The sequence below is a fragment of the Chrysochloris asiatica genome, unplaced genomic scaffold (assembly GCF_000296735.1).
Source record: "Chrysochloris asiatica unplaced genomic scaffold, ChrAsi1.0 scaffold00007, whole genome shotgun sequence".
In the NCBI taxonomy this organism is placed as follows: Eukaryota; Metazoa; Chordata; class Mammalia; order Afrosoricida; family Chrysochloridae; genus Chrysochloris; species Chrysochloris asiatica.
This window is the reverse complement of record NW_006408525.1, coordinates 11,299,286-11,309,710: the sequence shown is the minus strand read 5'-3', so window position 1 is coordinate 11,309,710 and position 10,425 is coordinate 11,299,286.

Here is a 10,425-nt window from a genome sequence, read left to right as displayed (position 1 = left end):
TACAGGGTTTCCGAGGGTGTAAATCTTTACGGGAGTAGAAAGCCTCATCTTTCTCCCGCGGAGCGGCTGGTAGTTTCGAACCGCTGACCCTAAGGTATTCTATAGGGGCAGAAAAATAATAATGAAGAGCAGTCACAATTATAGTCTACCGAGAGCTTACAGTATGCCAGGCATTGTGCTATAATAAGTATAATAAGCATGAATGCATTTGATTCTCACTAGTAATCATTAGGTATTAATAGTATCCCCATTGTATGGATCAGGAAACTATGACTCAAAGAACTTGATTAACTTGCCCCAAGAACTCAGCAGCTGCAAGCAGAGGCTGCATTCACACCCAGGTAGTCTGTTTTTAACCACATACCATAAGTCTTTCCAAGGAGTTTAACAACCTAGGACCACAGATTCCTCTAGGAACAGACTGGATGATCTTCCAAATCCTTTCCGGCTTTAAAAATTCAGTGATTTCTCTTTTCCAAATAACATGAACTCATGACTTTGAGAAATGGAAATGCGACCGTGGCTCAGGGCTGCTGAACTGGAGTGGAGCATCTGCGTGTAACTCAGCCAGGTCCAGACATGGGCAGAAAACTGCTGAACTCTACTGTAATGATGATGCCTTGTGAGATGCCAGACAGGCCTAACCCATCTCAGGAAAACAACAGCTTGTGGTTCTTCTAGAGGGCGTACCAACACACAAGAGTTCGCAAGTCTGCAACTGTCAGCTTAAAAACTTCAAATCTGACTTGAAGAAAAAGACAGTCAAATTCAAGACAGTGGTGCGCAGCAGCGGGGCCAACCTTAAGGACAGAATACATACACCTTATGGCTCATTTGCACCTTGCTTTCCTCTGGGAAAATCTACCTCATCCCAGTGACTCTAGAATGTTCCCCATGACTCTGGGTCTTGCAGATGTGCAGGGGGCTTTGCCCTATGCACAGCTCCTGATACCTTCTCACACTCGCTCCCACATCGCCTGTCCCAGTCTCCAGACATGCACTCAATCGCCACCTTCTTGGAGTCCTTCTCGGATTCATGCTCTTCCTCTCCCGTGTTCTGCACACCCACCTTGCCATCAGCCACAAAGCCAATGGTGAAAACTCTCTTCCAGCCTCCTTTCTCTCTCACAGACTCTCTGTCTCTCTCTCTCTTCCTCTCTCTAGCTCATGTGCTCTCAGCTCCTGGTACAGACAGCCTGAAACCAAAATGAATCTCGGACTTGAAAAAAAGTGAAATCATTTCCTGTACTGATCACCCTACATGACCACAGAGCATCCGTTCCTCAACAGAGCGTGCTCCAAGTCCAGTTTGCTGATCTTTGGAGAACACACAGCTCTGCAGGATCCCTTTTCGAGCCGAATACTTCCTTCATGAATAGGGGATGACGGGGTTAGAGGAGGAAGCAGGAAGCATGCCCTCATGTTCTCCACACACTGCTGCTTCTCTGTCATTTGCATAAGTCCATTTAAATTTACCCCAGGAACTAAAAGTTCACCTGCCGGTATCTTAAACTCATTGTCCAGAATTATTTCTTATTTGACTCATTTTTAGTCAGACTTTCTTCTGAAAGCCAAGCCTTGCTCTCTTCTGAGATCCCTTGCAGCCATCTTGTTGGATGTGGTTTGGGTTCAGTTATAACTACATGCTTTTCCTACATTTGAAAAGTACAACACAAAATCTTGACTCTTGTGCTAGGATTGAAAGCAAACAGATGGGGGGTGAGGGGTGGGGAGACAGCAAAAGCCATTAAACACAAGTATAGAATCAGCCCTCAATGATCTTTCAAATAATTTCGAGAAACATCCTAAACTGTATTTTGTTCACCTTCCCCTTGCCCCCAGCACACTTTCTGGCCACTTCTCTCTGTTGCTGGGGTTTTTATAATACGACTCCACTGCTGGCTCAAATACAACAGAATCTGAAGGGTAAGCATACTGCCCCAGCAAGTATATATCAAAGACAAATGGTCTTTGGGTTATCTGCCATTTCCTCACTTATTCAGCCATGTTTACTGAGGGCCATATGTGTGTGAAGCTCTTCCAGGCACTAGTCCAGCAGGGCCAGTAAGAAGACTCACTAGCTCCAACTGGGAACATCACTCTCAGAAAGGTCTTGTGGATGGGAGCTGGTGAGCTTGCTAGCTTTAACCCACAGACAAGTGGCCAACTGCAGCCCTCCTCACACATCCTGGACCCCATCCTATATGACTGCGGGTCATTCGCAGTAAGCGTTCCCTCTGACTCAGGTCAATGCAGGATGATGGTCCCAGCTGTTGGGCAGACAGTTTGTTTTGTTTTGTTTTTGTAGATGCAGTTTGTGTCTAATTATTGGATGAGCAGGCCAATCTCACTGGCCATCCTTCAATCACTTTGAACAGTAAAATGAGGGCTTAGGTCAGAGTTGAGCAACTGTCTGGCTCAAAACTTCCAGCTCCTCTTACCCCCCCCCCCCCCATCACTGTGCTGACACGGACTCCTAGGGCCTCTACTTCATCTTCCTGTCTCCAGATGAAATCTCTTAAACCACAAAAACAAAGGAAAATTGTTCTCATTTCCCAAGACCTTCAGGGGAGGCCATTACCCTCCACTCCTATGAGTCACTTGTTCTTACATCTCACATTCCATCTGGAATGTTTTCCTCATACCTTTCTTGAGTCCTTCCTCCGCACTTTAAATTCCTATGCCTCTGGTTCGGTTTCTAAGTACGGAGAGTTGGGAATGAATTGCTGTGTTCTGAGCAGTAACTCTTACAAGATTTTTATTTATTCTTCAGCATGTTCACTGCAGGTATTACAGGAGGAGACAGTAGTTCTCCGCTATTAAAAACCACAACAGCATCAAGGAAGCTGACCACATTTCCAGTTCCTACCTCATCCTGCAAGGGGGGTGCAGGATCCACACATGGGCCACTCAGCTCATCCCATGGCCAGACCAAAGCCCAGAGATGCAACCACCTTTATTCTCACTCAGCTCACATGCCTCCTTCTCCAAGAAGCCTTCCCTGCCTCAACTCCTTTTCTAGTAAGCAAAGCATACCCCTCTGCAGTGCTTAGTCTTATCACAGCACTAACCGTGGTAACTGGATTCTCAGCTAACTTGTCTGTGCCCCAACTAGACTATAGGCATCTTGAGAACAGGCAGTATCTTAGTGACCTTTGTGTTATGGGCCAGACCCCAACAATGTCTGACACTTGGCCAGTGGTTCTCAGCTGACCTTGGTAAGCAGAGCCCTCCAGGCATGTTCAATGATGCCTGGACTTTTCCCTGGTGACCATGCCAGCAGAGCACCAGGACTCCCCTCTGCCAGCTCAGCTCAATAGGGTGTGAGCTCTGCAGCCACTCTTCCTGAGTTCAATTCCTGAGTCTTCAACTTTCTATCCATGTGACCTTGGGCAAATTATTTAATTTTTTAATGTCTTTTATGTCTCTGTTTCCTCATCTGAAAAGTGGATATAAATCTCACAGGGTTCTACAAGGATTCAATGAGTTGATCCATGCAAAGCACTTATTACAGGGTCTGCCAAAGCAAGAGATCAGTGATTACCCATTTCTTCACAGGCAACCCAGTCCCCACAGCTTCCACTCTTGACTGCCTCTTAGGCCTGCCCTCAATCCCCCCTCATTAGGCTCCCTTCCCCTAGCCCCTGCTTTGTGCTTCTCCTTTGAACTAATGTTAACATGAACAGAAAAGTCATTTGAATCTCCCCAATGACTCACCCTCCTGTCCTGCCCAGGTCATAGGGCAAATTCCCCAAAGAGAAGGGATCTCAGCTCCTTCCACACAGCAGGGCTACAAATGCTGAGTCACTCAGCCCCCAACTCTTAGCTGTCACAGCTGTCACTAGCCCCTCTTCCATGCAGTCCCCTCTGTTCATAATTCAAGAGTCTTGGAAATTAAGTACCCTTGTGCAGAAATAGTAATAATGTTGCTAATGATGATAATGATAGCTTCTATACCGGAAAGGAAGTTCCTGGTGGTGTAAACGGTTGTTAACTGGAAGGTTGGAGGTTCGAGTCTACTGGAAAGAGCCTTGGAAGAAAGGTCTGACTATCTACTTCCAAAATATCAAGCTATTGAGAACCCACAGTTCTTTCTGATACATAGCATGAGTCAATTCTGCCTTGACAGCAACTGGTTTGTTGTTGTTGCTGTTGTTTTTAAATGCAGGAAAAGCTTACTCTACTTCTAATGTACACGCACTCTATCTCCTTCAACGGTTCTAAAGATGAGAAACTGACTGAAAGATTAAATGACTTACAAAATCATAGTAAGGCAGAGAGCTGGGATACCAACTGGGAATGCCTGACTTCAGCCCCCATACTCTTTTATCCACTAAGCTAAGATAGAAATGGCCACAAGATGGTTGGATTGTCTCCTGAGGGGTGAGGGGTAATTAGACCTCTAAGATTGAAACTTTCTCTCCCATAATCTTTCCTCAAAATTCCCATTTTATGGTCCCATTTTATGAGCAGGGAGTTGATGTCTACAAGCAGTTATCATATTCATCATTTACGGCATGTCTTAAGATAAAAACAATGGATGCAGTTCTCGGAGTTCATTATATTGCTCTGAGTTACTTATTATGAGGCAGAAAGCAGAGAGGATGAGAGAAACACTCAGTGAGGCCACACAACTAGCAGGATAGCATCCTGAACTCACCATCACTGGACCATAAACAGCCTCAGCAGACAGACCAGCCCTGGCCACTGAAGAAGGTGGCTTCTTACTCGCTGCCATAGGGCCCTGCATCCCACTAAGAGACATCCAAGTCCCAAGTCAGGGGCCACTGGCCCACAGCATCTCCAAGGCCCTTGATGGCTCTTCTATCATGATAAGAGCCAGCAACACAGAGGCACCACCTTGTATAGTCAGCGGCAGAGATGATGCTTGCCTGACCCCCCAGCTTCCTGCTCCCAGGGTTCGACAACATTCCTGCCAACAATGCTTACTGCATCCATCAAGGCAGAGTCAGTGTAGGAAACGCTGAAGGAAGAGACATATATGTGTGCTACCATATACCAAAGAGTCCTGGTGTGGCGCTGAAGGATAAGCACTGGACTGCTAACTGCAAGGTTGGCAGTTCAAACCCACCAGCCACTCCTCGGAAACCCTATATATACAGGGTCGCTGTGAGTTGGAACGGACTTGACGGCATCTCACAACAATCACCATATATCAAACACTGTGCTTTGCTGGGTGGTTTTTTTTTTTTTAAACATAGGCCACAGTTTTCTGAGGGGACTTGAGCCTAAGTAGGACTTCTCAATACCAAGACACAGAAGTCACAAGTAAGAGTCCCTAGTAAAGGCTCTACTAGGTCCCCAGCAAGTGTAGGCACCACAACGTCTGAGCAACTGCCCAGGCAGGACCCAGTGAGCTAAGTAAGAAAGAAAAGGCAGACCAGGCCTCCTGGCACTACGCTGGGGATGGTGACAGACAGCCCCTCTACCACCACCTGCCTTTTAAAGCTCGAAGACATCTACAGAACCAATACAATACCCAGACCCCAGTCTCTGATGATTCGGCCTCCTCCAGATAACGTTTTCCACTGAAGCACTTCCTCCCGCCTCAACTCCATCCATTTCCCCAAGAGTGAGCTGGGGCTCTCAAAGGGCTTTGTTCTCACACCCAACTGCGACATGGGAAAATCCCTTTATTTATCTCTAATTCAATAGCCCTGTGCAGTGCCCAAAGTCTTCCACTAGATAGAGAAATATGCCCTGAAGAAGAGCCACTTCATCTGTCCACCATCCCCTGGCTAGCTGTAGGGAGCTGGGATTCTGGTCCAGAGTTTCCAGGTTTCCACAGGCATAACCCCAAAATTGCATCAGAAGGTCACAAGAAAAAACTTCTCCAAAAGGTCTGCTTTTAGCACCCTGGAATTAGTCCCAAACCTATCTCAGAGGGAAGTGTTCCAAACCGCCTAGGCTGAGCAGGAGTCTTGATGGGAGTTCCAATTCCAAGGGGGCATATTAACCCCTAATACTGAATACAGCATGCATTCCTAAAAGCTATGGATTGAATTATGCCCTCCAAAAATATGTGCTGTGAATGCCTAATCTCTATGCCTATGATTACAATTCCATCTGGGACTGGTTGTCTTTGCTATGTTAATGAGGCAGGATTAATATAGGGTGTACCTTGAGTCAGTCTTTTTAGAGACATAACAAGAGAATAGAAGAGGGGTGGGGTAAAAGAGATGCCAAGACACAGGGAGATCTCCAAGGAACCAAGAAGCAGGAGCTGGAGAGACAAGGCCCTTGCTAAGAGCTGTCAAACTGAAAGCCTTCCCTAGAGCTGACACCCTGAATTCAAACTTCAAGCCTCCCAAACTCTGAGAAAATAAATTTCTGATCTGATAGCCATTCACTTGTGGCATATCTGTTCGAACAATACTGGAGAACTCTGGTAGCGTAGTGGTTACAAATCGGGCTGCGAGTCGCAAGGTCAGCAGTTCGAAACTACCCGCGGTTCCGCGCGAGAAAGATGAGGCAATCTGCTCCCGTAAAGATGTACAGCCTCGGAAACCCTGTGTAGGGTCGCTATGAGTTGGAACCAACTCCATGGCACATAACAACAACAAGAAGACAGAATCAGGCACGTGTACAGTACAGTGCTGCTCTAACAACTACTTAAAGTGTGAAAGTGGTTTTGGACTTGTGTCATAGGTAGAGGACAGAAGAGTTTGAAGGTACATATTAGTCAGAGCATGGCATGGTGGCTCAGTAGGATACGTACTTGTCTGTGAACCACAAGGTTGGCTGTTGGAACCCATCAGCAGCTCCATGGGTGAAAGATGAGGCTGTCTGCTCCCCCAAAGATTTACACAGTCTCGGCAACACTATTCAGGGTTGCTATGAGTCAAAAAGCAACTCGACAGCACTTAACACCAACTAGTAAAAGCTTAGATTGTCTTAAAAAGAACATTGGTAGAATTATGCATCAAAGGCAATTATGGTAAGGACTCAGAAGGAAATGAGGAAAACTATACAGAAAAAGAATATAGGGCTGTGTCCTTTCACCATATTTATCCAAACTATATATTTAGAAAATAAACAGAGAAACTGGATTATATGAAGATGAATGCGGCATCAGGATTGGAGGAAGGCTCATTAACAACCTGTGATAGGTAGATGATACAACCTTGCTTGCTGAAAATTGAAGAGGACTTAAAATACTTACTGATGAAGATCAAAGACCACAGCCTTTGATATGGATTGCACCTCAATGTAAAGAAAGCAAAATCCTCACAACTAGACCAATAAACAGCATCATGATAAATGGAGAAAACATTAAAGTTGTCAGATTTTATTTTGCTTGGATCTATAATCAACACTCTTACCACTTGTCTGTTAAGTTTGTCATACTTTGGTGGCTTGCATGTTGCTGTGATTCTGGAAGCTATGCCACAGGTATTTTAAAGACCAGCAAGGTCACCCACAGTGGACAGGTTTCAGCTGAGCTTCCAAATGAAGACAGACTAGGAAGAATGAGAGATGGACTACGTCCGAATACTTAGTCACTGAAAACTTTATAAACAACTGTCAGCACCAGAATATTGAATACTGAAACCGATGAAGAGCACCAGAATATTGTCAGACACAGTACCCAACGATGAGCCCCTCAGGGTGGAAGGCACCCAAACTATGACTGGGGAAGAGTGGCCTCCTCAAAATAGAGCTGACCATGATAATGCGAATGAAGTTAAAGCCCTCAGGGCCTTCATTTGCTGATGGGGCACACCTCAAAATGAAGAGAAACAGCTGTAAACATCCATTAATAATCAAAACACAGAATGTATGAAGTAGGAATCTGGGAAATTAAAAGTTGTCAAAAATGAAATGGAATGCATAAACATTGATATCTTAGGTATTAGTGAGCTGAAATGGACTGGTATTGGCCACTTTGGATCTGACAATCACATGGTTCACTATATCAGAAATGACAAATTGAAGAGGAATGGAGTCACATTTAGCATCAAAAAGAACTTACCATGATCTGTCTTGAAGTGCAACACTGTCTGTGATGGGATAATATCCATACGCCTATGTGGCACTGTGGGTTAAAGCACTGGACTGCAAAGTCAGTTTGAACCACAATGTCGGCGGTTCAAGCTCACCAGTCGCTCTTTGGAAACCCTATACAGGGTCGCTATGAGTCAGAATCGACTCCACGGCACATAACAACAACAAGAACAACACAAGGAAGACCAGTAAATACCACTATTATTCAAATTTACACACCAACCACTAAAGCCACTGATGATGAAATTAAAGAATTCAACCAAGAATTCTACCAACTTCTTCAGTCTGAAATCAATCAAACTTGCAATCAAGATGTATTGATGATTACTGGAAATTGGAATGCAAATGTTGGCAACAAAAAAGAAGGATCAGTAGTTGGAAAATATGGCCTTGGTGATTGAAACTATGCTGGAAACTGCATGATAGAATTTTACAGACGAATGACTTCTTCGTTGCAAATACCATTTTTAAACACCATAAAAGACAACTACATACCTGGACCTCACCAGATAAAATACACAGAAGTCAGATTGACTACATCTGTGGAAAAAGATGGTAGAAAAACTCCAAATCATCAGCCAAAACAAGGCCAGGGGCAGACTGTGGAACAGATCATCAATTGCTCATATACAAGGTCAGGCTGACTGAAGAAAATTAAAACAAGTCCACAAGAGCCAAAATATGACCTTGAACATAACCCACCTGAATTTAGATACCATCTCAAGAAGAGATTTGATGCATTAGACACTAAAAACTGAAGAGCAGAAGAGTTGTAGGATGACATCAAAAACATACAGGAAAAGAGCAAAAAGTCATTAAGACAAGAAAGAAGGAAAAGACCAAAACAGGTATCAGAAGAGATGCTGAAACTCGCTCTCCAGCATAAAGATGCTTAAGCAAATGGAAGAATGAGGAGGTAAAAGAACTGAACAGAAAAATTCAAAAGGCAGCTCAAAAAGACAAAGTCAATTATTATAACAAAATGTGCAAAGACCTGGAGTTAGAAAACCAAAAGGGAAGAATGCGTTCAGCATTCCGCAAGCTGAGGGAACTGAAGAAAAATTCAAGCCTTGACTTGCGATACTGAAGGATTCTATGGGCAAAATATTGAATGATGCAGAAAGTATCAAAAGAATACGGAAGAAATACCCACAGTCACTGTACCAGAGACAGATGGTCCACGTTCCACCATTCAGAGAGGCAGCATATGATCAAGAGCCAGTGATACTGAAGGAAGTACAAGGTGCATTCAGGCATTGGCAAAGAACAAGGCTCTGGGAATTGATGGAATACAAATTTAAACCTTTCAACAAACTGATGCAGCACTGGAGGCACTCACTCATCTATGCCAGTCAATTTGGAAGACAACTACCTGGCCAACTGACTGACATATTTGTGCCTATTCCAAAGAGAGGTGACCCAATGGAATGCAGAAATTATCGGACAGTATCATTTACATTCCATGCAAGTAAATTTTTGCTAAAGCTAATTTAAACACGGCTGTAACCATACATTGACAGAGAACTTCCAGAGGTTCAAGCTGGATTCAGAAGAGGACATAGAACGAGGGATATCACTACTGACGACAGACAGATCCTGGCTTACAGCAGAGAATGCCAGAAAGATGTTTACCTGTGCTTTATGGACTACGCAAAGGCTTTTGTGTGGATCATGACAAACTATGGATAGCACTGTGGAGAATGAGTATTCCAGGACACTTAATTGTGCTCACAAGGAATCTGAACATAAAGCAAGAGACAGTTTTTCAAACAGAACAAGGAAATGCCAAATGTTTTAAAATTGAGAAAGGTGTGTACTTGAGCTGTATTCTTTCACCATACTTACTCAATCTGTATGCTGAGTACATAATCCGAAAAGCTGGATTATATAAAGAAAAATGTGCCATCAGGATTGGAGGAAGACTCATTAACAACCTGCAATATACAGATGATACAACCTTGCTTGCTGAAAGTGAAGAGGACTTCTAATACTTACTGATACAGATTAGAGACTATAGCCTTTAGTATGGATTGCACTTCAATGTAAAGAAAACAAAAATCCTCATCACTGGAACAATAAACAGCATCATATAAATGGAGAAGGAGAAAAGATTGAAGTTATTAAAGACTTCATTTTGCTTGTACCAACCATCAACACTCATGGAGGCAGCAGTCAAGAAATCAATCGGCATATTGCATTAGGCAAATCTACTGCACAAGACCTCTTTAAAGTGTTGAAGAGCAAAGATGTCACTTTGAAGACTAAAGTTCTCCTGATCCAAGCCATGGTATTTTCAGTAACCTCATATGCATGCAGTCGTTGGACAATGAATAAGGAAGACCATAGAATTGATTCATTTGAGCTCTGGTGCTGGAGGAGATTATTAAATTACCATGGACT